Source organism: Dermacentor variabilis, chromosome 10, assembly GCF_050947875.1.
Source record: "Dermacentor variabilis isolate Ectoservices chromosome 10, ASM5094787v1, whole genome shotgun sequence".
Classification (NCBI taxonomy): domain Eukaryota; kingdom Metazoa; phylum Arthropoda; class Arachnida; order Ixodida; family Ixodidae; genus Dermacentor; species Dermacentor variabilis.
In genome coordinates, this window is record NC_134577.1 from 53,613,520 (window position 1) to 53,640,485 (window position 26,966).

The following is a 26,966-nucleotide window of genomic DNA, read 5'->3' on the forward strand; positions in this document are numbered from 1 at the left end:
TCGAAGGCACCCTGTGCGTCGATCAGCAAGAGCATCACGAGGTCCCCGCCAGCCTTTGCGTCCTCCAGGGCGGACACCATGTCCGCGATGGAGTCCGCAGTGGACCGCCGCCGCCGGAAGACCGTCTGTTGGTCTGCCAGGAAGCCGCGAGCACGGGCCACCCAGTCCAGTTGTGCCAGAGCCATGGCCTCCATCACCTTGCAGGCAGCGGAGGTGAGAGAGACCGGTCGATAGGATGACAGTTCCCTAGTCGGTTTTCTGGCCTTGAGGATCGGTGCCACAATGGCTGTGCGCCATGCCTCTGGCACCTGCCCTGACTGCCAGATCTCATTGAAGCACTCGAGCAGGCGCTGTTGCTCGCTGGTGCCCAGGTTACGGAGCATCTGTGGCGTTACACCGTCTGCTCCTGGTGCGCTGCGGCGTTTTCCTCGCCTCAGAGCCGCCTGGAGCTCGTGCTGGGCAAGTGGCTCATGGCAGAGGGCAGCGACCTGGCTGGACGTCCAAGCAGGGTGGATGCTGTATAGACAGGTGGGTAGCTGGGCAGGGGGGTGTCCGACCGGTAAGATGGCTGCACTCTGTGGCACGGGAGGGGCGAACCGGTCCGCCAGAAGTTCCGCGAGGGCCTCTTCGCTGATTCCTAGCGAGATGGCCACAGCGAGGACGGGTTGACGGCTCGTCCTCTTGCCGGTGAGTGACTTGAGTAGTCGCCAGGCTAGGGGGCCATTGAACGGTCCTTGATGCTGGAGCACAGGCTCACCCAGCTCTGATTCCTCCTGCGCTGAGCCTGTCTTCTACAGCAAGCATCCACCCGTCTGTATTCAGTCCAGTGTCCACCACACGGACTTCCTAAGTCTGTGTGGTGGGCGTTGAAATCGCCACACAGGACTGCCTGCCTCCCGAGGTGTAAAGCCAGCTGGTCAAGGATGGAGGAGTCCCATGTCTTTCCTGTCTTTGGCTTCCTTCCATGTACAGCGGTGATCACAATGGGGAAGTGGCCCGAACCCCAAGTGTCCGGAGTTGTGTCCCAGGAGTTGGAGCACTGTTCTGTGGTGAGGGAGAGATCGATGGCTGAGTTCACCCCTCGGCAGACATAGGTGGGCCCTCCGCTGTTCAAGATCACCAGTCCGGCTCTGCTGATGGCGCCGCGGAGGCTTCGGCCTCGGCTGGAGCAGCGGCGACTTCCCCAGTCTGTGTGGTGGGCATTGAAATCGCCACACAGCACTGCCTGCCTCCCGAGGTGTAAAGCCAGCTGGTCAAGGATGGAGGAGTCCCATGTCTTTCCTGGTCGTATGTATATGCTCGCCACGGTTGTGTCTTGGCTGCCGAGACGCACCGTGACAGCACAACACTCCAGAGGGTCTCTACGACGTCGGCCACTGGAACCACAGTGTGCGCCAGATTGCACCGAACGTAGATGGCTGTCCGTGGCTTGCCGGGCTGGTGGGCGTCGTCCAGGCACGGCCCATCCGTGCAGCCGTGTGTCGTGCAGGTGGTGGCGCCTGAGTAACCGGTGTACCCCGGGAGTCGCAGGTCCTCGGCCATCGCGTACACCTCCTGCAGAGCAAGCACGTCGTAGTCGCTCTGCAGGAGATGCAGGGAAAGGTCAGCGTGTCGCCGCCGCAGAGAGTTAGTGTTCCACTGGAGAACACTCGGGCGGCGGCGACCTTGCTGTTGGCTGATCAGCCGTGGTGGTTGGCTGGCTGATGGCAAGCCACTGCCTGCACGCAGATGGGTCGGAGTGGGTGGTCAGCTGGCAGCATTGTGCTGACTGCTTCTATGATGAGCAGCAGGTTCGCTACCAACTGATCCACGGTAGTCTGGGCAGGAGGCGTGGCAGTGTCCTGTGTCTCCTGGCGGCGGGAGGCACGAGGGGCTGGTACCGGAGGCCGGGGTGCCGGGCTGGGGCCCTTCAGTGCGCTGGCATAGGACCTCGTCGGAGGTGAGGACTGCTGCGGCCACTGCTCCTCGCGGGCTGCTGCCCTGACAGCGCGCCTCGACAATGGCGAGGTGGAGGAAGCTATGATTGTGGCTACCTTGCGTTCTTCCTGCCACTTGGGGCAAGCAGGAGTGAACGCCCTGTGGGAGCCCCTGCAGTTCCTGCAGCGTACGGCCTGACAGGAGATGTTCGCCGCGTGCCTTTTGCCACAGGAGATGCATTCGGTCGGCCACTGACAGGACTCCAGGACGTGCCCAAAGCGACCGCACTGTCGACACTGTACTGGGCGGCGCCTGGCTGGCCTCACCCTCAAGCCAAGCTTGCAAAGGCGTACGTGCTCCGGGGGGACCGGTCCCACGAAACATATCGTGACGGTGCTCCCGTCCATCGTTGCCGACAGCACAGGGATGCTGGACTCAATGGCTCCCAGTAGGTCCGTGTCGGCAGGCAGCCCGCTCACACCGTGCAGGAAGCCGGTGCTCTTGCCGAGCTCGGCCGGTAGTCAGGCAGTCACAGGGATCGCGTGCATCTCGGTGAGCTTGAGCAACCCCTCTAGGCACTCCTGGGTGGTAGTGTCGGCGGCCACTATGTTGCGGCTGTGGTTGACGCGAACCGCTGATATACCGGGCCGCGGAGAGACGGCCGCGTCAAGTGCGAGGCGCGGTGCTCCTCGAAAGGCTCCGCCAGGCGCCGCGGGACGGAAGAGCACCGTGCCGATGACCGCAGGGTCCACCGGGAGCGCAGCATTCTCCAGGGCCCATGCACGCCGCCTGTCCCCCTTCGACTGCACCAGAGTGGCTCACGGGCAGGTGGTGTCCCCCTCTGTGCTACCGCTGCAGGCGCGCTAGGGGTGACCAGGGTAGCAGGTTGGCGCCGCGAGTCGTCCGTTGCCCCGGGAGAAGAAGGCGAGACATCGGCAGGCTCCTTTCTCTGCTTCTGCTTCTTCTTCTTCTTCCTTTTGGCTTCAGCCGCGGAGCAGTCTGGCGTGGCGGGTCCTTCAAGAACCGCGCTGCGGGGTGCACGGGGACCTGCGCCGACGAAACAGTGGTTGTCTCCTCTGCCAGCTCCATCGCGTCGGTAGCGTTCTTATGTGCAGCCGTACTGCTGGCAGACGACGCTGCGGGGTACGCGCCGCCATCAGGAGCAGACGGCGCTTCGGGGGTGGTGCCAGGCGCGTCCTCGCTCGGAGGAGGTGCGAAGGAGGTGGCTGTCACCCTTACCGGAGGGGCTTGCTCCATGGGGTCGCTGGCTGCCGCGTGCTGCTCCGAACTAGGGGCAGCTTTCGACGGCTGCTTGCGACGCACGGCCGCCTCCTCGTCGTCGCTCTCTGTTTCGCGAGCGCGTTTTCTGGAGCTGGACAGGTCCATGTCCTCGTCGTCAGAGGCAGGGAGTGGGATTGAAGCATGGGGCTCCTCATGTGCTGGGGAACCGTCCTCGAGGGGCTCCGAGGCTTCCTCGAAGGCTGCCGGCTTCGTGGCTTCGGGGTATCCGCAGGCTGGGGGGGGGGGCACCACAGCCAGATTGACGGAGGTGGCCCGTTGACTGGGCCACTCGCCCAGCATGCGAGTGGCACGTAGTTCCAGGTCCTCCCTTGCCCAGAGTTCGTCGAGGGACGCGGGGCCGCGTGTCACCGGGCTCAAACTGGCGTGGCGACGGTGAACAACGCTCGGCGGGCGCACTCCGGGCGAGGTGAAAACCATCTTGTGCTGCGAGAGCCTCTTCTCGCACACGGGTAGAAGGCCAAGGAACAGCGAAAAAAGTGATGATCGTCCGAGACGAAAGACAGCAAGCAAGCTCTGCGTTCTATACAGGAGACTCAGCGTCGTTCTTCTTCTGCACAGAATGCTTGCTTCTTCCTTTACAATACAAGCGCCAGCAGAAGACCAGCGAGCCTAGCAGTGCTATTGGAGGAATTATAGGGCAGTAAATTGGATATAATAGGGCTCATCTAGGAAGTGGGAGCTCGGTGAGGACGACGCAACGAGCTATGGAGCTCGTTGCGTCGTCCTCAATTTAAGTAGAACGAAAAGGGCTCTACTTAAATTGAGGACGACGCAACGAGCTATGGAAAGAAGAATGATACGTGTAACGTTAAGGGATAAGAAAAGAGCAGATTGGGTGAGAGAACAAACGCGAGCTAATGATATCTTAGTTGAAATCAAGAAAAAGAAATGGGCATGGGCAGGACACGTAATGAGGAGGGATGATAGCCGATGCTCATTAAGAGTTACAGAATGGATTCCAAGGGAAGGCAAGCGTAGCAGAGGGCGGCAGAAAGTTAGATGGGCAGATGAGATTAAGAAATTTGCAGGGACAACATGGACACAATTAGTACATGACCGGGGTAGTTGGAGAAGTATGGGAGAGGCCTTTGCCCTGCAGTGGGCGTAACCAGGCTGATGGTGATGATGATGAATAGGGCTCAGTGACGTTAGGAGGACAAATGAGTCATATATATATATATATATATATATATATATATAGTGTCACCTGGTGGTGACGTGGAAGAACACAGTAGCAATACTGTGAAAAACTTTTATTGGGCGAACCTGTGCCCACAAGAACAGGCTACACTTACAGCACAACGATAGCGGCGTCAGAGTGTTTTCTTCCGGACTTGAATATTACGCTGACGTCATATTCTTGCAGTCTGACGCTCCACCGTGCCAGTCGTCCTGAAGGGTCCTTTAAGTCAGCTAGCCAACACAATGCGTGATGGTCGCTGACGACTTTGAATGGCTTGCCATAGAGGTAAGGGCGGAATTTTGCTGTAGCCGAAATTATGGCGAGGCATTCCTTTTCAGTCGTAGAATAAATGCATTCCGCTTTTGCCGGCGATCGGCTAGCATAAGATATCACCCGTTCAAGTCCGCCTTTCCTCCGGACTAGGACGGCACCGAGGCCTAAGCCACTGGGGTCCATGTGGATTTCGGTATCGGCGTCCTCGTCGAAGTGTGCAAGTGCCGGCGGCGACTGCATGCGTCGTTTGAGTTCTTGAAATGCGTCGGCCTGCGGCGTTTCCCACTTGAGCTCGACATCACATTTGGTTAGATGTGTTAGCGGGTCTGGGATGCGTGAAAAGTCATTAACACAGCGCCTATAGTAGGCACACATGTCAAGGAATCTGCACACTGCCTTCATGTCGATTGGCTGCTCGAACTTTGCGGTGGCAGCTGTCTTCCGCACGTCGCGGCGTGCTCCAGATTTGCTGATGATGTGGCCTAGGAATAGAAGCTCATCGTAAGCGAAGCAGCACATTGCTGGCTTCATAGTGAGCCCTGATTACTTGATAGCCTCTAATACTGTCGCAAACCACCTAAAGTGATCGTCGAAATTTCCGGCGATGACAACGGCGTCATCCAAGTAAACGAGACAGGTATGCCACTTCAATCCTGCTAACACCGTGCCCATGACGTGCTGAAACGTTGCAGGTGCTGAGCACAGTCCGAATGGCATGGCCTTGAACTCGTATAGGCCGTCTGGCGTGATGAAAGCGGTCTTTTTGCGATCTCTCTCGTCGACTTCTATTTGCCAGTAGCCAGACTTGGGGTCCATCGAAGAGAAGTATTCAGCGTTGCAGAGCCGATCCAATGCGCCGTTTATAAGTTGAAGTGGGTACACGTCCTTCTTTGTGATCTTGTTCAGTCGACGATAATCGACGCAGAAGCGTAGGGTTCCGTCCATTTTCTTCGCCAGGACTACAGGAGGTGCCCATGGGCTTTCAGACGGCTGGATGATGTTGTCGCGCAGCGTTTCGTCGAATTGTTGCCTAATAGCTTCACGTTCTCGCGTCGAAACTCGGTAAGGGCTCTGGCGGAGTGGTCGAGTGCAGTCTTCGGTTATTATGCGATGTTTTGCGACTGTTGTTCCTCGAATCCTTGATGACGTCGAAAAGCAGTCTTTGTATCGTCGGATAAGACGTCTGATCTGTTGCTGCTTACTCATAGGAAGACTTGGATTTACGTCGATGTCTGGTTCGGGGACTATGCTCATCGGGTTAGATGCGGCAGAATCCGAGAGGAAAAGGCATTGCTGGTTTCCAAAATTTCCTCGATGTACGCGATTGTCGTGCCCTTGTTGATGTGCTTGAAATCTTGGCTGAAGTTGGTTAGCCTAACTTCCGCTTTCCCTCCGTGAAGTCGAGCGATCACCCTTGCGACGAAAATTTCACGGTCGAGCAGTAGATGTTCGTCGCCCTCGATGGCGCCTTCTACGTCAACGGGTGTTTCCGTGCCGACGGAAATAATAATGCTGGAGCGCGGTGGGATGCTCACTTGACCTTCGAGCACACCCAATGCGTAGTGACTACGAGAGCTCTCCAGCGGTATCGCATGATCTTCCGACAGTGTTATCGATTTCGAGTTCGGTCTTTGATTGCGCCGTGTTGGTTCAGGAAGTCCATGCCGAGAATGACGTCTCGCGAGCACTGTTGGAGGATAACGAAGGCGCAGGGTAAGTCCGGTCTTGAACGGTTATTCTTGCCGTGCAGATTCCAGTCGGTGTCATGAGGTGTCCTCCAGCGGTTCGAATTTGAGGGCCTCCCCATGCATTTTTACTTTCTTCAACTGGGTGGCGATGTGTCCAATCATTACGGAGTAATCGGCCCCTGTGCCCACTAATGCGGTAACTGCGTGGCCGTCGAAAGCACGTCGAGGTCGGTGGTTCTTTGTCTGGCGTTCCAGTTAGGTCTTGGCGTCGGATCACGGCTGCGTCGTGTTGAACTGAAGGTGGAGCGTCGCGTCATCAAGTTGTCTTTCGTCGGCGTAGTCTTGGCTTCCAGACTTCGTCGGGACGGCGGCGAGTCGTTATGTCGTCGACGTAGTTTCTTCCTCGTGTTCGTCGGCGGCGGAGGATCTTCGTCAGTTCGACGAACAGCAACCGCACCTCCATCGGTTGCTTTTAGTTTTCCGGATATGGGCTCGCAGAGAGGCCCCGGGCAGGGCCGGTGTATGGTCGGCGCTGCGGCGACAGGTAGCGGCCTGGTGACGGCAAGCGGGACGGTTGTCGAGGGCTCCACTGAGTGGCGGCGAGGTAGTCGGCGATATCGCGAGGTCATTTGGCAATCTGTGGTCGCGACGCGTTAACGGCGAACCCTCGGAGTCCCATCTCCCGGTATGGGCATCGGCGGTAGATGTGCCCCGCTTCTCCGCAGTGATAGCAAAGCGGACGGTGGTCGGGCGCGCGCCAAATGTCAGTCTTCCTTGGAACGCCGCGTGAGGTGACCGGTTGGCATGCTGGTGGCGCGGGAGGTGGCGGACCACGGAACTATGTCATCACTGGGCCCTGCCGTGTGCGCGGAGGGGGTACGTGATGGGGGGCTACAGCGGCGTATGTCATCGCTTGCGGCTGAGGCTGCAGCGATTCAGGGACTACTCCGAGTTCTTGTTGGAGCTCCTCACGGACGACGCTGGCAATTGAAGCCACTTGAGGCTGTGTTGAAGAGAACAGCTTTTGTAGCTCCTCCCGCACGACCACTCGGATAGTCTCGCGCAGGTCGTCGGTGGTCAGTGACTGAACTCTGGCGTAGTTTGTCGAGTTAGTGTGGCCGTTGAATTGCGGGTTCCGCATTTCCAGTGTCTTCTCGATGCTGGTGTCTTCGCGAAGAAACCCGTCGACTGTCTTCGGTGGGTACCGTACCATCCCGGTGAAAAGTTCCTCCTTTACACCACGCATCAGTAGGAGGAGTTTCTTTTCCTCGGACATTTCCGGGTCGGCGCGGCGGAATAGGCGGCTCATTTCTTCTGTAAAAATCGCGGTGGTCTTATTAGGCAGCTGCACTCGGGTTTCTAGTAGTGCTTGGGCTCATTCTCGGCGTACGACGCTTGTGAATGTCTGCAGGAAGCCGCTTCGCAAAAGGTCCCAGGTCGCTAAGGTGGCCTCTCGGTTCTCGAACCACGTCCTGGCAGCGTCTTCCAATGCGAAGAAGACATGTCGCAGTTTGTCGTCACTGTTCTGGCTGTTAAATGTAGCGACTCTCTCATACGTCGCGAGCCAGGTTTCCGGGTCATAGAATGTTGAATCACGGAACGTCGGAGGCTCCCTGGGCTGCTGCAGCACGATGGGGGACGCTGGGGCTGCCAATGAAGTTGCCTTGGCCACAATCTTCGTCTTCTCAGGTAGAAATCCGTGCTCTGGGGGCAGCTGTTGAAGACGGCGGCTTGCTCGATGGTCCGGAACTTCGTTGGTGTTCTCTTTGCGGTCCGGGCTTGGATCACGGATTCTCGGGGCCATCCGGTACATGAACGAAAAGCACCTCCACCAGATGTCACGTGGTGGTGACGTTGAAGAACACAGTTGCAATACTGTGAAAGACAAAACTAACTTTTATTGGGCGGACTTGTGCCCACAAGAACAGGCTACACTTATAGCACAATGATAGCGGCGAACATGATTGCCGATCGTCGAAAATCTGATGAGCGGGTCAAGCACGTCGGCTTTTATACATCAGTGGTCGAATGTTCCAGAGTAATCGCTGGGACCCACGTGTCTTCCACAAAGTTCTACATTATTCGCGTTGCGCAGACATGCAATCAGACTACACAATGATAGGTCACAGGCAGCGAATGGAACCATCGATAAGATTCCAGAAACTTCCGATACATGCAGGCGCGTCCTGCGCTGTGCGATAACATTTGTTAGGCGGTGAAACGTGTCGCCCGATGAAGACAAGTACACGTGTCAATATATATATATATATATATATATATATATATATCGAAAGAAGAGGGTGTGTTGGAGCGGCGCGGGGAGAGAATGCCCTTGAAATGCAGGACGGGTGCGCAGCAGCCTGGCAGCAACATGCGTTAATAGCGGAGCCAAACAAGAAGATGGCGCTCCTGACGAAGCGATTACAGGCGAGGAAAATTCACGATTACATCAACCAATTCGAAAAGGAAATGAATGACAGCACTGTCACCAAGGTGGTGAAAGAACGCCCGAAAAGCCACGTCACATTTGCACTTGCCAGGGTTCATAATGTTAACCGAAATGCATGATTACGAGGCGTAGGTGACGGAGTTTCTCAGTTTAGGGTGAGTAACCGTCGAGGATGTCATCCACATAGGCAAAAACAAAACAGAGGCTGCGAAGGATCAGATCGATGAAATGGTGAAAGGTTTTTTGCAGCTTAGCGGAGACCAATAGGCACGCCTGCTGAACTTACATAATCTAAATGGCGTGACAAAGGCGGCATTCTGAGAGTCCTCTGGAGCGGCAGGAAGGCCTTTCGCAGGTAGAGTTGCAAAGAGATTGTGTATTCCTTTATATAATGGTGAAAACTTCTATGTGAGGAATCTGGTAACAATCAGGGTTAGTTGCTAAATAACTTTTAGGGTACACACTACATCGTCGCCAATCAGCAGCCTTCTTGCAGAGCATATGGAGAAATCAAGATGAGCTGCTCGAGGACGGCCTATTGCTGTGAATATCCATGGTGTGCTCAAACTGCTGCATTATCATGCGGGGCTTTTCTAGAACGAACAGAGAAGGCTTTGCATCGGTCGGTTCTTCCCGAGTGATAATGGCATGGGCCAGATCCCTGTGACCAAGGCTCGTCCAACATTCTCCTGGTGCCATAGCGGTCGTAAACTGGCCCAGCAGCCCCGCATACCGCAAAGGGAGAAGATGAGACAACCCCAATGAACGGAAACCTGGCCAAGGGCTTGCCCATGACGATAAGGCCTATGGTAGAACCGATAATTTTCTTGAGGTCTCTGTCCACCAGGCGGAAGAACTTTCAAACAAACTCCGCCCCTAGTGAGACTCGAATGATGCCCGCTACTAAGAAAATTCAGCGAAATGACTACCAGAGTTGCAGGTTGACCCTCAGAGACTTCTTCCGGTAGAGAAGAATATTGGAGCCGTTAATAGCCTGCAGGTGACATCAGGACAGGCAGGTGCCGGTGGCAGAATTCGCAGGCAGAAGCTGCCTTCGGCGCCTGTGCCAATCAGAATTGGAAGCCACTGGCAGAGCCAGAGACCTAGAAAACCAGACTTTCATGCCTGCGGAACCATTTTGTCGCTAGCAATTCCTTTTTTCGTTTCCCAGCCTGCCGCAGGGTCTGGTGCAGTGTTCAGCGCAGGCTTTAAAAAAATTGAGGATGGTACCAACGGTAAGAGATACACCGCTCGTGGCTGTGCTGATGGAAAATTCGCGGTGAAGGAGAGTGGCCGACGTTTTGTATATGTGGAAAGTCACGACGATAGTTATAATGAAAACAGCCCCGGATGTGTTAGCGGTTGGTATGCAAGATGGTGGCAACATCGTTCGTGAAGACTATCGTGGCTAGGATGAAGCTGGGCAGTTGGTGCCCATTTTACATCAGGGTAGGAGAATCGATCTCTTCAGAAAGAGTGGAAACAAGCCGAGGATATTGTAGGAGCCGTCATACGTTGAGTCGCGACTTCCATTAAGGTGGTGACGTATTCCGCCGTTGTTGGTAACAGGAGACGAGCTGCTGGCAAGAAGGATCTGAACCAACGTATCGAAGATGGCATGAAGACAATAGTATGACAACGACTGTATGACAATAATGGCGTGACAACGAAGGCATTACGACAGTCGGCTGAAAAAACTGCAATAACAACGGCAGAAAGATCACGACAGCAGGCAGGAGAACTATATTAGTGACGTAAGCTATTCGACCACTTAGGACAAATTGGGTCGTCCTAAGATGCTGTATGCATAGAGAGACACAAAATGGCCGAAGTCGTGAAAGAATGCTAATTGCGCTAAAAAGAATACCTAGAGCAGGCAGCCTACGAGGCACTGAACCACAAGGTCTCATCACTGTGGCGAAGTGAAAGAAACCGGATGGTTGTGAGATCTGCGTAATAGATGCCGCTTTCCCTAGTCAGTTTCCGTTCCAGTGGGCAGTCGCATGTAAAATATTTGGCCGTATTTCTTTCACACTATCATCTTTATTTAAATATGTCATCGCTGCTCTAGACAAGAAGGATGGGATTATAACAGAATTTTGTTAGCGAGCTAAGCAACAAAGTAAAAGACCTGACAAAGTTTTTTTCTTACGCATACGAATGTAGATATTGCTTTTTATCTAGTGGCCCCTTATCTACATATAAATAAGCATTGTACTGCCACGCTTTACGGTGACCTATTTTTAAACTTTTGTTGCAGTCACAAAAACTGACTTTATAGGAAAGAAAATTGTTCTGGCAATCTGGTAAATTCACAAGGGTTAAATGTACTCCCACTGTTACGTGTTGCCGCTATTGCGCCCCGTCTTTTCTGATTACAATAGAACAAATGAATGGAGCGTTTCTTCAGTTTGCTCCAACTTTCTGAAAGTTTTACCATAGATTTTCATTGTTGTTTGTGCGTTTTAGAATAAAGTGTAGATACCGAAATCTTTCGTAGAGTAAGCCACACTAAGTGATGCTGAAACTCTTCTGGTCTATAAAACATTTTATCTCCAAGGTCGCTATTCATAGAGAATATATCGCGGAAAGTGTAATTAACGCGAAGTGATAAAGAGAAGAGAAACTCGCAAGAAAAGAAACATTGTCGTGCTTTCTGTCCTAACCTTTACGACACAATTCTAGCCTCATCTTGCAGAACCCTCGATATTTGCGAAAAGAGATATTTCCATTTTTCCTGCTGCTCATATACTTTAGCAATTTTTGAAAGTCAGTTGTCACAACAATTTTGCGCCCCCATTCTGATCCTATATCTTACCCCAATGATTTTAGCCAGAAACATGGGCACATAAAGTACTTCTTGCAAGTCTGCCTTTTCTTCAGTCAGGCTTGCATGATGCATGATCACAACCCTTTCTTCCAAGCAGTGTGTTTGTTACAAAGGTAAAGAACATGCCCCCCACTACACGGTTTCAAAGAATACTGCAAAATAGAACTAATAAAGAAACATTTCCTGTAACATTTCTTGCATAGCAGTAGTAGGGCAGGGCTCTCACCTTTTTCTGTAAGCTTTCTTGTAGTTTATTGTCCTTTTTCAACCATTCGCTGCTTTGTAGCATTTCGTTGAATGCCTGTTTCACTTGCCTAGCAATGCGCTCGACCTGAAACGAAAGTTATTTGAAAACAATTAACGCATCACTAGTGGATTTTGCAGGGATAACATGGCCACAATTAATACATGACAGGGGTAGTTGGAGAAGTATAGGAGAGGCCTTTGCCCTGCAGTGGGCGTAACCAGGCTGATGATGATAATGATGATTGCGAGTGAATTTTTACAGTGAAGCTGTATATGGCTAGCCAATACGTCCGTCCGTCCATCCGTCCATCTGTCGGTCGCCTGTACGCCGAAAACTCCTCCGGTGCAACCCATCCGCATGCGCAAGAGAGAGAGAGAGAGAGAAAGAGAGAGAGAGAGAAAGAGATGAGATCCATTAGCCAACCCCACCTAGATAGAACAAGTCCTGTTTACTCCGATCCAAGACGTCACGCTACCTGGCCCGAAATTTCCATTTACAAGGCTGGCATAATGAAAACGGTGACGCCAAATTACTGTTGCCTACTCGGGAGCCTCCGCGTCAGATTCTGTAGTGATCGAACCAAATAACATGACGTCTTGGATCGCAGTGAAAAGGTCTTGTGCGATCGAGGTGGTGTCAGATTAACTGCGCCAGCAGTGACGTCGTTTCTTTCTGTCGCAGCCGAACGCACCTGCAGCAATTTCTCTCCGGCATCGAAATGGGTATGCCTCGATCATACGTACTCCTTAGGAGCAGGCAGCTTTCGATCAACAGCGCCGCGAGTAGGACCAGGAGCGAGCTCGTCTACGCCGGGCCGATGCTGCAGCTCGGGCGCAAGAACAAACTCGCGCAGCCGAATGCAAGCAGCAAGGATTCGACAGCCTACCAAGACGTCGTTTATTGAACCGTCAGGATTAACCCCATGATAAACGCCAGGGCCGGAAGTTTGACCTTTGCTTGTAACCATCTCTGCGGAGTGCTTGGGTGGTGATTTTTAATAGGATAGTGTCCCGTGTCACACGAAATCTGGCGTTGGCGTCGGTGCCCGGCGCCGGACGTCATTTCAGCAAAAGAAACTGTCGAACCAGCCATACCCAAGCCCTCAATGTGGTGCAAGAAAGCTACTGCACTAATTAAATTTCGCAAGCGAAAATACGTAAAAAATCGTGAATTACGACTTACAAACAACCTTCACATAGATAGCGTCAAACTGTAATTTGACTATACGAGAGGATGTTACGCGAAAACTGGAAGAACACCTTTTGCAGCGTTTCACCATTCATAGACCGGCCACGGCGTGCTCCCTTTTCACGCCGGCACCCAAGGGTCTTGGGGGTTACGGAGCTGCACGCCCGGTTCCATGCAATACCTCCAGATGGCGCTCACCTCCGCTACATCGCGTGCAACACAAGAGGCCACGTTTCTACCAGAAAGCCCGCGATGGTGCATAGCGTTCGCTGCCTGCGTTTCCCGGTAAACATTACGGTTACATACTCTCCAGTTGCTGGGAAGCGTGAAAGGAGTCAGGGCTCTTTGAATGCTATCGCGTTCCACTCTTAATGGTGAAGCTTAAGCGTACTCCATCTTTCTTATTTCTTGTTTGGGGTGTACTGTATTATGACGGCCTGCGAGTGCATGTTCCTATAGTTTCAATGAAAGTAAATAGGCAGTCCAATGAAGCTGATTTCAAGATCATTGCCTTTGTTATGGAGGCTCCCAGTGCAAAGTGCAGAACTTCAATATGGGCGAGTTGAGTGATGGATATTTATGCGTAGTTTGCATGCTTCTAAACGCCCATCTCTGTCCTCCTTCGCATTTTATTTGACTACATCGCGCTACACGACTACAGTTCTAATACCTTTACAACGATGCAGTATGCTTTAGCATTCGCATATCGATAGTGGTAAGACTGCTTCTTCGCTTTAAACTTATATTATGGGGCTTTACGTACCGAAACCACGACCTGATTATGAGGCACCCCGTCGTGGGGTACTCCGGAAATTTGGACTACCTGGGGCTCTTTAACAAGCACCTAAATCTAAGTGCACGGTTGTTTTCTACCCTATCGAAATGCGACCACCGCGGCCGGGATTGGATCCCGCAACCTCATGCTTTGCAGCCCAACACCATAGACACTAAGCAACCACGGCGAGCCTTCGTTGTTTTCAAGTGTTAACCATAAAATGCTCAAATACTGTGATGGTCAATGAAACACTCAGAGCCACAAGCTATTCGCTATTTTCATGCATAGTTACCCAAAGAGCTAAAAATGACCCGAAGAGTTACTGCGTGCCAAAGCCACGGTGCGAATACGACAAATGCAGCAGTGGGGGTTTCGATTTAGCTTTCGCCACCTGGAATTAACGTGCGCCCAACGAGTGTACACAAGCGTTTTGGTATTTCTCCCCAATAAAAATGAGGTAGACGCGGCTGAAACCGAAACCCCGACCTTGAAACCAACAGTGCGACACCGTAAACACTGGGCCACAGCGGCAGTTAGTGCGAAACACTGATCCTTGCCGAGTGTACTACGGCGCTTTGCTAGCGGAATCATGGCATGAAATCTACGTTATGTGGGTGTATTACTTGGAGAAGTTACTACTTAAACAGTTGCGGCACCATGTGCAGTAAAAAGTCGTGTGAATTCGTTCGAAACGTCTGCACTATCCCTGCATCGAAGAGGAATGTGTTCGAGGTAGTTGGGCAGAGAATATTTGTATTTTGGAAGGATAGGACACTTGGGACCTTATACTATGTGCGAGCATGCCTGAAAAAAGAGCACGTTAACTGAAACTGAAACCGCTCACGTTAACCGAGCAAGTTAACCGTCAACTGAAAACAGAGCACGTTTTGCGCGAGAAAAAAGAAAAAAGAAAAAATAAGGGGGAATTAGGTGATGGATGCGATATCGTTGCGTAAGCACGGTTGTGTAAACGTGAGGTAGCCAAAAAGCTGCTGGGGTCGACGTCATCATGGCGATAATCTTACCGCCGTTGTGTGTACACGACACAGGTTAAAGAACACAAGGTGGTCAAAATTATTCGGGAGTCCGCCACTCTGGCGCGTCTCGTAATCTGGCTGCGGTTTTGGCATGTGAAATCTCATGATTTTATTTGCAATGATTGAAACGCCGATTTATTTATAACTCGCCTATGGCTATGGCAGTAATAATTATTATTTTGTGGCGGTGTAGTACACGAGTTCCCTGTTTTCTATTAGAAAAAATGTTCCTTCAGGGACTTGCAATGCCCCCCATAGTGTCTCAGTTCTTAATATTGCTCTCTAAACGTGTTGATGGTAAGTGCGATCCTGCTCATGGCCACGTAGAGCATTGGTATTCTACACGGAGGAAAGAAACAAAATAGGAGAGGCCTTGACATCAACTTTCTGAAGCCGGTAATGCAGCCATGTTCGTGTGCCATCTGTCTTTACGCCTCCAATCAGCTAGCCGCTAAAGATAGGCGCAAGCTTTGAACTTGCACTGCTGCGAGCGGCCGGAAGAGTGTGCTGCTAACGCGCGTCAGAGGAAGCCTACGGAACTTGTGCAAAAGTTTTAGTGAAGCAGTAGCATTCCGGTGCTTTTCCGTGGCACGTTGAAGTATAAAATGAAAACCCGTGGCGTGATTACTTGAAAGTGTGTGTCTGTTGCTGAATGACACTCGCAGTCACAGGCCCAAAACACATCTTTCCAGCTTACACACCACGCTTCGAAGTCAGATTGTTTCGCGAACAGAATGCGCTGCGAGAAAGATACAGGCCAGAAGAACGTATCACACTTTTCAGAGGCCTAGAGCAACAGCGGGAGCTTCAGGAGCGCGGTTGCTATGACAGCGTTGACGTTTGGGGTACCATTTCCAGGGCAGCTTTGCGAAAAGCAGCACGTGACTCCTGCCACACTTTCTTCAACACGTCCGTGTGGGCCGGGGCCTCTCGTACACATTCCTTCCTCCAGGGTTTGCTACAATCATTGATACTGTAAGCACGTAAAGTGTTTACGATGTTAAGGGGAAGAGGCGGGAGGGTTGACTTTTGCTCGGACAAACGCGCTTTTTAGAAGAGAAACAGGCCACGAAGGAACAGCAGGTTGACGTCATGGCATTGTGTCGAGCTTACTTAGCAGAATAGTTATGCTAGAAGTCGACGTGTTCAGGATAAGACAATGAATCCTTCAGCATCGAGGAAAGTTCAGTTGTCACAACTTCGCGGGAAGTCGCTCACCTAAAGCTATCGCTCGACGTTACAAATAACAGGGGGAGAGGATACAACCTCTTTATATTCAGTGTGATTCGGTCTACAATCTAGGCTTGGAATAAGATAGAGGAAAATGCACGTTCCTTTTTCCATTAGAATCTCAATGTATCCTTTCCTACGCAAGAAATTTTGCATGCTCGTCGGTTATGCCGTCCTCCAGAATAAAATAATAGCCCTTTATTCGTGTATTTTTGCATCATTGAAGGCAATGAGTGGCTCCTGGCATGCGGCCTAAGCTGAAATGAATGAGTTTTGCCGTGAAAGAAAATTTTAGAAATGAAGTGCGTGACGCACGTTATAAAATCTCATGAACGCTTATTCCCACTCGATGGCGCTCGCGTCAGCGTAAGGATGTATTGTTGTCCTACATTTTACTCTTAAAGTAGTCGTCGGCGACTAGGACCCTATGAGACCAGCGCACTACCAGAAAAACTGGAAGCCTATTGATTGCGTGCGGTAGTTTCGTACAAGCACCTGCAACAGATTTTTAGCAGTACGTTTTCCTGCCCTCCGCTTCCCTCATGTACACGCGCTCCATCGGAGCGTCGTGATGGAGCAAGAATCGGTGTTACCTGAGCGTTCAACTCGTGATGCAATCATGAAGTACATTACTCCGGCACCTGTTGCTAGAAGAGGGGACCAGTGCAAATAATATATAGCATATTCAAGTTCGTCAGTTCCTTGCGATGTATTTTCCTTTATTCTAGCAATTTCTGTAACGACAGAGGCCAAAACAAGGGACTTTATTTTTGCCGCTTCTTAACCCGTGGGCAGCGTGACACGAAGCGCCCTGGGGCTGAGAAGTTGTAGTCAAAGGCCCTTGCGTTGCCCCTTGCGTTCTCTTCAACCAATTGTGATCACAAGCAGTGCCAAATATCGGAAACCTCTCCTGAGCTGATTAACAGACCCGCATCGGTGGCGCAGCAATGCAATGTTTCGTTGGTCTGGATTGTCATGCTTGGGCGTTCCGCTCGGCGAGCGGAGTGTAGGCGCGCTTCCAATCGCCCATTCTCGGCTCAGAGATTGGCGCATGCGCAGTTGCGCCTTCACTCGCAAGCGGAGTGGGGCGGGCCACAGGAAACATTCTTTTAAGCCAACCTACTACGGATAAGACGAACGCGTGGCTGCCTTTCGTGAAACGCTACTGCAGTTGCCGCAGCCTTCCATCGAAGTGAATCTGAGCAGGCGCACGGACGCCTAGAGGCGTGGCTTCCAGTCACCAGCAAGTTTAACTGATCCCGCCAAGCCTGCGTTTTCTGCTAAGGAGACTATTGCTTTCAGTGGCATAGCACCGTAGTGGCAGGCCAACCTAACTTGGTTTACCGCGTGTAAGTGATGCCGATTTGAGCACTTTAACAAAATACGCTACGAAATGGACTCCAATAAGCAAGTGGATCCACGTGCATAACCAATACAGGTTATCTGATTGGCAGGAGTGCGCAAGTAGAAAATTTTAATCGCGTAATATCTGTTACAAAACAATGCACCGCCATGTAAACTTACTGGGCTTGGTCGGTATAAGGTACTAATTCTTACTGATCTATTTTTTTAGCATCATCCATCGCTCATGAGCAGCCTATCAAAGTGAACTTGTCTGAATGCTCTGGTAATAGCGTACAAGGACAATAATTCAGTTAGAATACTTCCATTCTCCATGCCCATAATTGTGAAAAAGCGTAAATCAGTTAATGGTTTTATCTGCGCTTTAGTTTCGTTCGCGAAGTTATATAATGGTGAACAAAACCCATACATTGCAGCATAATAGAAAAACTAATTCAACGTTGTGCAATACATACAACTTACCTCATCCTTAATCTCAGTGTGGTTGGCTTCGTTTGTAATATATAAATAGTCAAGAATGTCAGGCACACTTTCGTCCAACAGAGATATGCATTGACACGGGTTACGGCCGTTCATTGCGCTTTCAGTGAGCCTAACTGAAATGGCCTCTTCAGTGCTCATGCTTGAATATTGAATGTAAGGTAATATTCTAAGTAATCCTGCGTAGTTATAAAAAGTGTTCCTAGAAAAGTAAAGAAAGAAGTCACAGACAACCGATTATTAAGCCGACAACGATATTCCGCTGTTAATTGTCCTCGTGCAATAAAATGCGGTTATTAAAAAAGATATAATGTGCCCAACTGGCTCGGAAAAAGGTTTACGCGAAAATAATTTACACTACACACTTTTATAGCATCAAATATTTTATGCAGAGGGGTCAGAAGTATGCTGCTTTACGCAGCCGAGTGCTCATTGCATGAGAATATGAGTAGGGCAGATATTTCGTATGCGTTACTACAAATTATTTCGCAACACATTCAAGAATGCTAGCACCACCACTCACAAACCTTGGCGGCCCTGCCAATAATCCCAAGGTTACTACTAGTTGCACATAAATGCCCAAGAAAGCGGATAGGGAAACCGCGCCGTGGTAGCCCAATTGGTGAGAGCATCGCACGCGTAATGCAAAGACGTGGGATCGTTCCCCACCTGCGGCAAGTTGCTTTTCATCCACTTTCATTGCCATTAATTTATCATTTCTTTAATTCAATTACTAAGCACAAGTAATTTTCCCTTTGTTTTCCTTGGTGTCCTTGTTTGTCGGCTTCTCATGATATGAACGGTGAATGATGCCATTCAAGATTTAGTTTGGCGCTAACATAGGCAATGAAGAACTTCAAGAAATGGAGACAATAAATAAATCCGCCTGTGAATTTTATCTGTCAAGATTTCCACCTTCACAAAATGCCGTAGCCTTTAAAATGTTTAAAATTTATTTCGTAATTTTTGTCAACCTGGGGTGCCATAAAATTTCTACACAGGCAGCTTTTATTGAACAAAGGAGTAATCGCACTGCCACGTCTTTTGTTCGACATTGAAGGCCGTTGCAAATGTGGCTGCTTGGGTTTCATTCAGGTGCTCTATGAGGCCATTCGTCTGCCGTTTGTAGGGAGTTGTTCAGCAGGGACTTGTCGGGCTTTATTACAGGTTCGCTTAATTAAACCGCTCTTCTGTCGGTGTTGAGACTGTATGGAGCACCACGTTGAAGCACCCCGTATGATTGCGTTAGTATTCTTTGTGTACTTCACACACTTTCCGGACGTTATGTGTCTCTCTTTGTATGTTTGTGTGAATGATGTCATTCAAGATTTAATTTGGCGCCAACATAGGCAATGAAGAAGTTAAAGAAATGAAAACAATAAAGAAATCGACCTGTGAACAGTGAAGTGTTCCACCTTTACGAAATCCCGTATGTTCAAAAGGTTTGAATGTTTATTGCGTAATTTTTCTAAGCCTGGAGTTCCATAAATTATCGACACAGGTAGCTCCCAGTCGAAAAAGACAACAGGAAATCCTGTCGTAACTACAGAAATTTCAGTTGTACGACACAAGTTCCTGACGTTTCTGTAGTTGCGACAAAGATTTCTGACCTTACCACAAAAATTCTGATGTCGCAACAGGAACATTCTGTCGCGATGACCAAAAGTTCTCAAGCCTCAACAGAAAAATTCTGTCTCGACAACAAGAGTTCTGAAGTCGTGACAACAGCTTCCTATCGTGACAGCGATTCTGACGTTACGACAGAAATTCTGTCGTCGCAATAGAAAGATTCTGTCGCGACGACGAAGAGTTCTCAAGTCGCAAAAGAAACGTTCTGTCGTGATAACAAGAGCTCTGAAGTCTCAACAACAGCTTTCTACCCTGACAGCGACTCTGACGTTACGAGAGCAATTCTGACGTCTCAATAGAAACATTCGGTCACGACGGCCGACAGTTCTGAAGTCGTAACAGAAACTTTCTGTCGCGACAAGAGTTTATGAAGTCGCAACAACAAATTTCTATCGCAACAGCGGTTCTGACGTCACAACAGGAACTCTCTGTCGGGACTATAAATTTTCTGTCATGGCGTTAGAAATGGGTCATTTTCTGTCGCAACGAGATAGGTTCTGACGCTGCGACAGAAGCGCTTTCCGTCGCAACGCTTTAAAATTGTACGTCAGTTTCGCGTCCGTGGTGTACACTGTGCTTTTATTTTGCACGGTATTCAATCATGCGTCTCTGAAGCCGGCAATGCTGATAGCACCGACACCGGTATTAAAGGGACACTAAAAGTTACCAGAAAGTCAAGTTAAAGTGATAAATCAATGCTCTAGAACGTCTAAGGCGTCAATATAATCGCGAACAGAGATTTAGTAACCGAGAAATTTAGGTAAATGCATGACACGATTTGAGACCCCCCAGCGACATTCCGGTACTAGCCCGATGACGAAAGCACTCCTCATCATAATTTATGTCACTATACTCAACTACTCGTATTAAAAAGATCATTTCATTAGATTATAAGACTGAAGAAAATGCTACTTGTCTACTTCTATTCGATTCTAAGAAAAAATAACATTTTGACGTTACCCTTGAGTAGTATGGGTGATCGAAAGGTTTCGTTTTCGCTCGACTCTGCGCGCTCGACTTTGCGCCGCGCGCGCTTTGGAGTTTCGGTTGTTTGTTTATCGCGTCGTGCTGCGGTTGTCCTGCTGGCTCGCGAAACTTGCATTTGGAACAAGCATCGAGAAGGCCACGCCTATGTGATGTCGCGGGATGCGCGAACGGTCCGCGGAACTTGGCCAAGGGCAGTTGCAGCGGAGAATCCAACGTCACTTATCACTGTGTGCCAACGAGTGAACCTCTCCGTTCGAAGTGGTTAAGTGCCGTACCTCTGCCACAGCGCGCAGGTAAAGAGCTGAAAAATCACGTAGTGTGGTCGCTGCACTTTCGTCCAGAGGATTACGAGTTCAACACCGACTTACTGAAGTCGCGTGAAGTGCCTTTCAAAGCAGGCCGTCGTCGTAGTAGTACGCAACAACGCCGGCAGCGCGAGCCCTCAACAGGAGGCCACGTTCATCAGTGCTTAAATCGATGAACTCGAGCCCAGCATCGTGAGCTAATGTGTCATTGTCAGGGTCATCCATTGCAACGAGCGTCGAAGTTGGCGTCATAAAATAAAGAACCAGCTTATCGTCGTGCGCTTTCCTTTCCGCTAGCCACCATAGTTCCGCTTTCGCGCTGCTTTCGGCTCTGTCTTGGCTCTTTCTGGTCGCGCGTTTGCGTTTTGTGCAGAAAAGCCGTAGCGCCGTCTGCGGGAGCCCCTTTACTTACCGACGGCGCAACATCACTATGAGACGATGAAGTCAATACTCCTCGATCGGAGGCCGGGTGATTTGAACTGCGCTAGAGGTACGCGGACGCTTCAGAACGCATTTTCTCTTAAAATAAGTCTCTTCTTCGCACGAAACAAGCGTTTCGAGGTTTCTGGGATGGTATTTCAACAGTCCACGTTGACTTAATATTAACCTTTAGTGTTCCTTTAAAGTCGACGGGGCCAATTCTTATAATTGTGCCATGTCGACGAGGCTCCAGCAACGCCCTACCGGCCTCGTCAAAATCGGCCGCTGATCAAAAGCATACCGTCTGCGGGAATGGCTGCATATACGTTTTGATTCATTTGGTGAGATGTGGCACACAGGCCTGTGGACTTACATGTGCCATTACTCTGACACATTAGTTATTTCCCAGAAATATTGCATAAGCATTTGCAAAGCGAAAAACAAGTTTTTGGTTCTTCCACAAAGTTGCGTGAAAAGCTGTCTCGCTCGGGTCTCATTATTCTGGTACAGCGCTGCCATGAGAAGCCAGTATATTGTCAGAATGAACACTCATCCACGAATGTTTATAGCTATTTTGCATTGAACACACGAATTTTATGCGCACTCATAAGTGTAAACAGCGAGAGACAACTGTCGAAATTAGCAGCAACGAACCTAACAGTGTCCCCGGTCACAGTTGTCTATTTGAATTTCTTATTTAATATGGATATCGTACAGCAAAATTGATGTTCTAGCAATCCACGATGTACCTGTCGATGGTAACAACACTTTGCTCTTTTAGAGATGCGGCAGTTGACGGGGTGGAGTGAAAGAACATCTTGGCTCTTAAAATGGAAATGTAAACATCAACGCAGACAGATTTTTGCTGTTGACATAGCCAAAATGTTCGCTTAGAGACATGTTCATATGTAATGTAACTGTATTGGTTTGACACTACTCATAATTCCGTGCAATAAAGTAAAAAAAAAGTTTCGGCGTCGTGCAGCGGTAAGATGCGGGGCTCCGGATCCTCAGGTCACAAGTTCGAATCCCCGGCGGGGAAGGTTTCTTTTTTTTACTCTTATTTTTCTTTTTTGTACTAACAAACTTACAAAGCCCTAAAGAATTCTCTGTCACTTTTAATTAAATATTGATCAAGAACTACAGAACTTTCGACTACAGGACATCACACTACGGACAACAGAACAATACAAAGAACGTCCCATAATACGTCAGACTGAAATCTGCTGTTGTGTTCTTCCAGCGAGCTTTTATAGAACAAAGGAATAGTCGCATTGTCGCCGGCGTAGTAGTACAAAAAAAAAAGATTCATAAAGGTGTCTATTTCTAAATCTCTCGTGAAATTTTTTCTGTGAGACATTATTAATTATTTTTATTGCCTAGGCACCCAACTGATTGTCACTAACACTCAATATTTAGTGAGTATTTCCTAGCAACCACATATATTTCACTAAATATTTCATTGCATTGACCAATGAACTATGCGTGTGACCTTTGCTTACATCTTCATTTTGGCTCCGCTTCAATTTTAAGAGGAACGTATTACATCGATCCACCAGGCGTAGTTAGAGCTGCTACGTATTTCCAAGAATTCAAGCTATTTTTTGTGAGACAAGCGGTATATTACCGAAACAAGTAATTGGATCAATTTATTTAGTTAAAGGTACATGCGGAAAGCAGATGATGAATTTCTTGCCGTGACAGGTGAGCTGTTAGGCTGGTTTCACATGCAAATCTTGTATCATTCACTTGCGTAATTGTATAACAATATAGCAGCTGTAGTAACACTCGAAAATGCCAGCTTCTATCTTACTTCGCCCCTCATATCTCCTATTCATCGTGGCCGCAAAAGGCAAGTGGAAAAATACGCCACGTCATGTTCCATCACACGCGGATGATAAGATATTAGAGATATATTATCAGTAATAATGAGATCACTTGTTTGTTTTGACACTTGGAAAGACGGCAACAAGTGAGGCAAATATTGTGCCTTGAATGGCACCACAGCTTAGCGTGATGCGTCGGCGATGTGGAACGCTGTAAGAGTCTCTTTCTGACGGCATTCGTAACAATTCTACGCTCTATCGTGACACACACTGACAGTAGATGAAAACAATGGCATCTCGGTATAGTTATCACGATACCGCATACAGTTGGCGGCCACGCTGATGTCCTGTCGCTTCACCTATTACAGTGATGTATCACATATACCTAAAAGTAAATCTAATAGAACGGACAAAATATCACGCAATATGAAAATTGATGCTTACGGGTGAGTAGCCTCTAATAGGTTGCGTATCTTGTCGACGTAATCTTCAAACACTTGGAACGTATCTGTAGCATTCAATGCGATGTCAACCTTTTTCAATTCTTTCTTCAGTAAGTCAGATATAGGAAACTAGGAAAAATAAACAAATGATTTGTTATTTCTAACTAAACAAGCGTTCACTAGACCATCCAAAAACGTAATATTTATCTACATCACCTTAGTGATCCAGAAAGACGGTTACTACATGTCAGAATGTGCAGGCAAATATTAGAAAATGATTAAATATGTAAATAGAGATTGCTGGAGCTTTATATTCAGAGCAATGTGAAATATTAAGAAAGTCTTCGAATATTGTATTTGCTTGTACACGTCACGTAGGCTTATGAATGTTTCGTGTTGAGACAAAATTTGTCCTAAAACTAAATCCTGAAAGTAGTACAACTTGAAATAAAACTGTTCTTCACTCTGATCTTGCTAATTTGACGTCATTTTTTAAATAATTTATTCCTTCACAAGTGGTTACATCTCTAAATAATTTATTTATTTACTTGCTTACTTACTTACTAACTTACATACTGCCAAGGCCGAAGGGCATTACAGAGAGCAGAAGCTTGATGTGGGCGAGTTGGTTTTGCATACTTGAAGAAAAAACATGTTCTTCTTTTAGTCCGCGTCTTCGTAGAGCTCTTTTCTTCAAGCATTACAGAGAGGAATGGCGAGTACATATGTACTCGTTGGCAATCTTCTTGAAGTTAGTGGCGTCACAGACGGCAGTGATGGAGGCGGAAAGGTGGTTCCAATTGTCGATAGTGCATGGTATAAATGCTTGAAAAGAGCTGGAGTTGCGTGGTGGCACCTCCACCTTCATTTGGTGATCGATGCGCGGTGAAATGTAGGATGGGTGAAGGAAGAAGTCATCTTTAGGATGGAATTAGTGTAGTAAACCTTATGAAAGAGGCATATGAGCTTAAAGTTACGACGTACTGCAAGGTCTGGCACCCCGAGCGTCATTTTCATTGATACACTTGCGGGATGTGCACAATTCAATAAAATGAAACAGCGGCCCTGTTCTGAAGTGCTTCAAGAAGATTTGGTAGATTAGCTTAATGAAATTCCTAAATGAAGCAGGCATATTCGAGCTTGGGACGTACCAATGTTTATAAAGCTGTGGCTTAAAGTGAACAGTCTCAGTGGAAAAATTGCGACGTATGAAACTGAGCATGTGGCTAGCGTTATTAAATATGTATCGGAGATACACGTTCCACAAGTTCTTACAACTGATATGTATACCAACATATTTGCAATATGCTACAATGACTAATGGCGTGTTATTGAGGGTACAGTTGAGAGAAACCGGGCAAGAGGAAGTCCGTGAGACACGCATGCTTCTACATTTATAATATTAAGGGTGATTAACGAAAGGGGGACCAAGAAGATATGGCCGTAAGGTAGAATGGCAGGGCAGCATGATCAAAGGCGTTAGTGATGACGCGGTAAACTATGCAATCATCGGCGAAAAGTTTTATATAAGTAACGGACTTGGATAGGTATCATTAATAAAGATTAGAAAGAGTAGTGGACGAAAACAGACCCCTGAGGTACACCGGACTGCACAAAAGCGATGGAAGAGTCATGTCCGTTAGCAAATAGATCTCGGAAGGGGTTACAAAAGAAGGATGCAATCCAGCGGAAGATATCAGTATCAATATTAAGCTTACGCAACCTAATGAAGAGCAATTTGTGAGATACAGAGTCGGAAGCTTTCACGAAATCCAAGAATATACCACTGATACTTGGTCCTTCGTCTGCAGAACTAAACAAAGCATTAGTAAAAACCAAGAGCTCAGTGTTACATGAAATTTTTTTTTTCTAAAACCATGCTGGCAGTTAGTGACAACGAGTTTGATTGATTCCAGGAAAGTAATAAGATGCGAGTAAATGACATGTTCCATGAGCTTACTGGGTACGCTGCTTAATGATATCGGCCTGTTATAAAAAGGAGAGTCTGTGGGACCTCATTTATGCAGTGGAACCTCCTTCCCTCGGTTCGAATCGCTAGGAAAGGTGCATGATTCTAGTGACTGAGCCAAAATGTGCAACAGTATTAAAAAGAATACCTCACCGTGTTATAAAGGATCTTGGAATTGATATGATCAATTCCTGCACAAGCAGAGTTTTTTAGCTTTGTAATAAACTAGCAATATGAAAGGCTCAAAAATAAAGAGCGTTCATATGAATGTAGTCAGCAAACATGATGTCAAGATAAGCATATGTGTTTGTAGCAGAAACGAACGACACTAATATATTGTTTAATACTTCACAGCAGTCATCGGAGGCTATAGTACCACCGCTTTCATCACACAATTCAATCGTAGATGGCTCCTTGTCACTGACTATATTCCAAAGCTTCCGCGGGTTATCATGAAGAACTGAAGGCAGAGTAAGTTGCTAAAATTCGTCTTAGAAAGTGCGATAGGTTGCTTGTGTTTGCGGTCAGCAGTGACATAGGCTTGAGAACGCTCTGTATTATTGGCTATCCTGGTACACTGAAAAATTCGCTTCTTTTTACTTTTTTTACGTTTATTATGTGCATTGAACCATGGTGCCTATGAGTTAGAGCTGATACGTCTATTTCGGATGAATCAATCAATTAATGAAAGTACTTCCTGCTTAAATAGGCACCAATTTTCTTCAATGGTTCTTGAGTGAAAGTTAGGAAAACGGTAAGTGATAAACAATAATAACGCTTGGTTAATCGAATCAAAGTCAGCATTTTTATAATCACGAGTTTGTTTGGACAATTTGGCGTAAGTCAAACTGCAATATACAATAATCACTTAGATATGGTAGGTAAGTTATAGTCTAAAGAAGGCGAAGTCCTGTCGTGAGGATTAAATCCAAAATATTAGCAGAATGTGTTGTGCACCGAGGTGGTTTAAGAGTGAGCTGCGTTTATCTAAAGTGCAAACAAATATTTATAAAAGATTACCACTCAGAAAAACAATTTACTGAGGAAAAATCAGACATTACACAGATATTAAACAGATACTAAATACAAAAAGAGGTTTCCTAGTAAAAGGCTGCACTGAGGCCTTCGGTAAATGTTGGATGAGGAAACTAATAGCTATATGGCATGAAAATAAACAAAATAATGGTGTTGAGCCCCAATATCAGCAGAAATATCACAAAGAAAAAGTTGAGCGGGAAATCTACTAACTTAAGAAATGAGGGTACGATAGCATGGTTAATTTTTTTTAAATATTTCATACACTCGTTAACGTATACTGTCGAATTAGGTTGACAGGCAAAATCTGATTGCATAATAAGCGCAACAAAATATAATGTGCGTGAATTTCATTTCTGAACAAAAGTAGGCGGTAAGCAGAAGCTGAGCC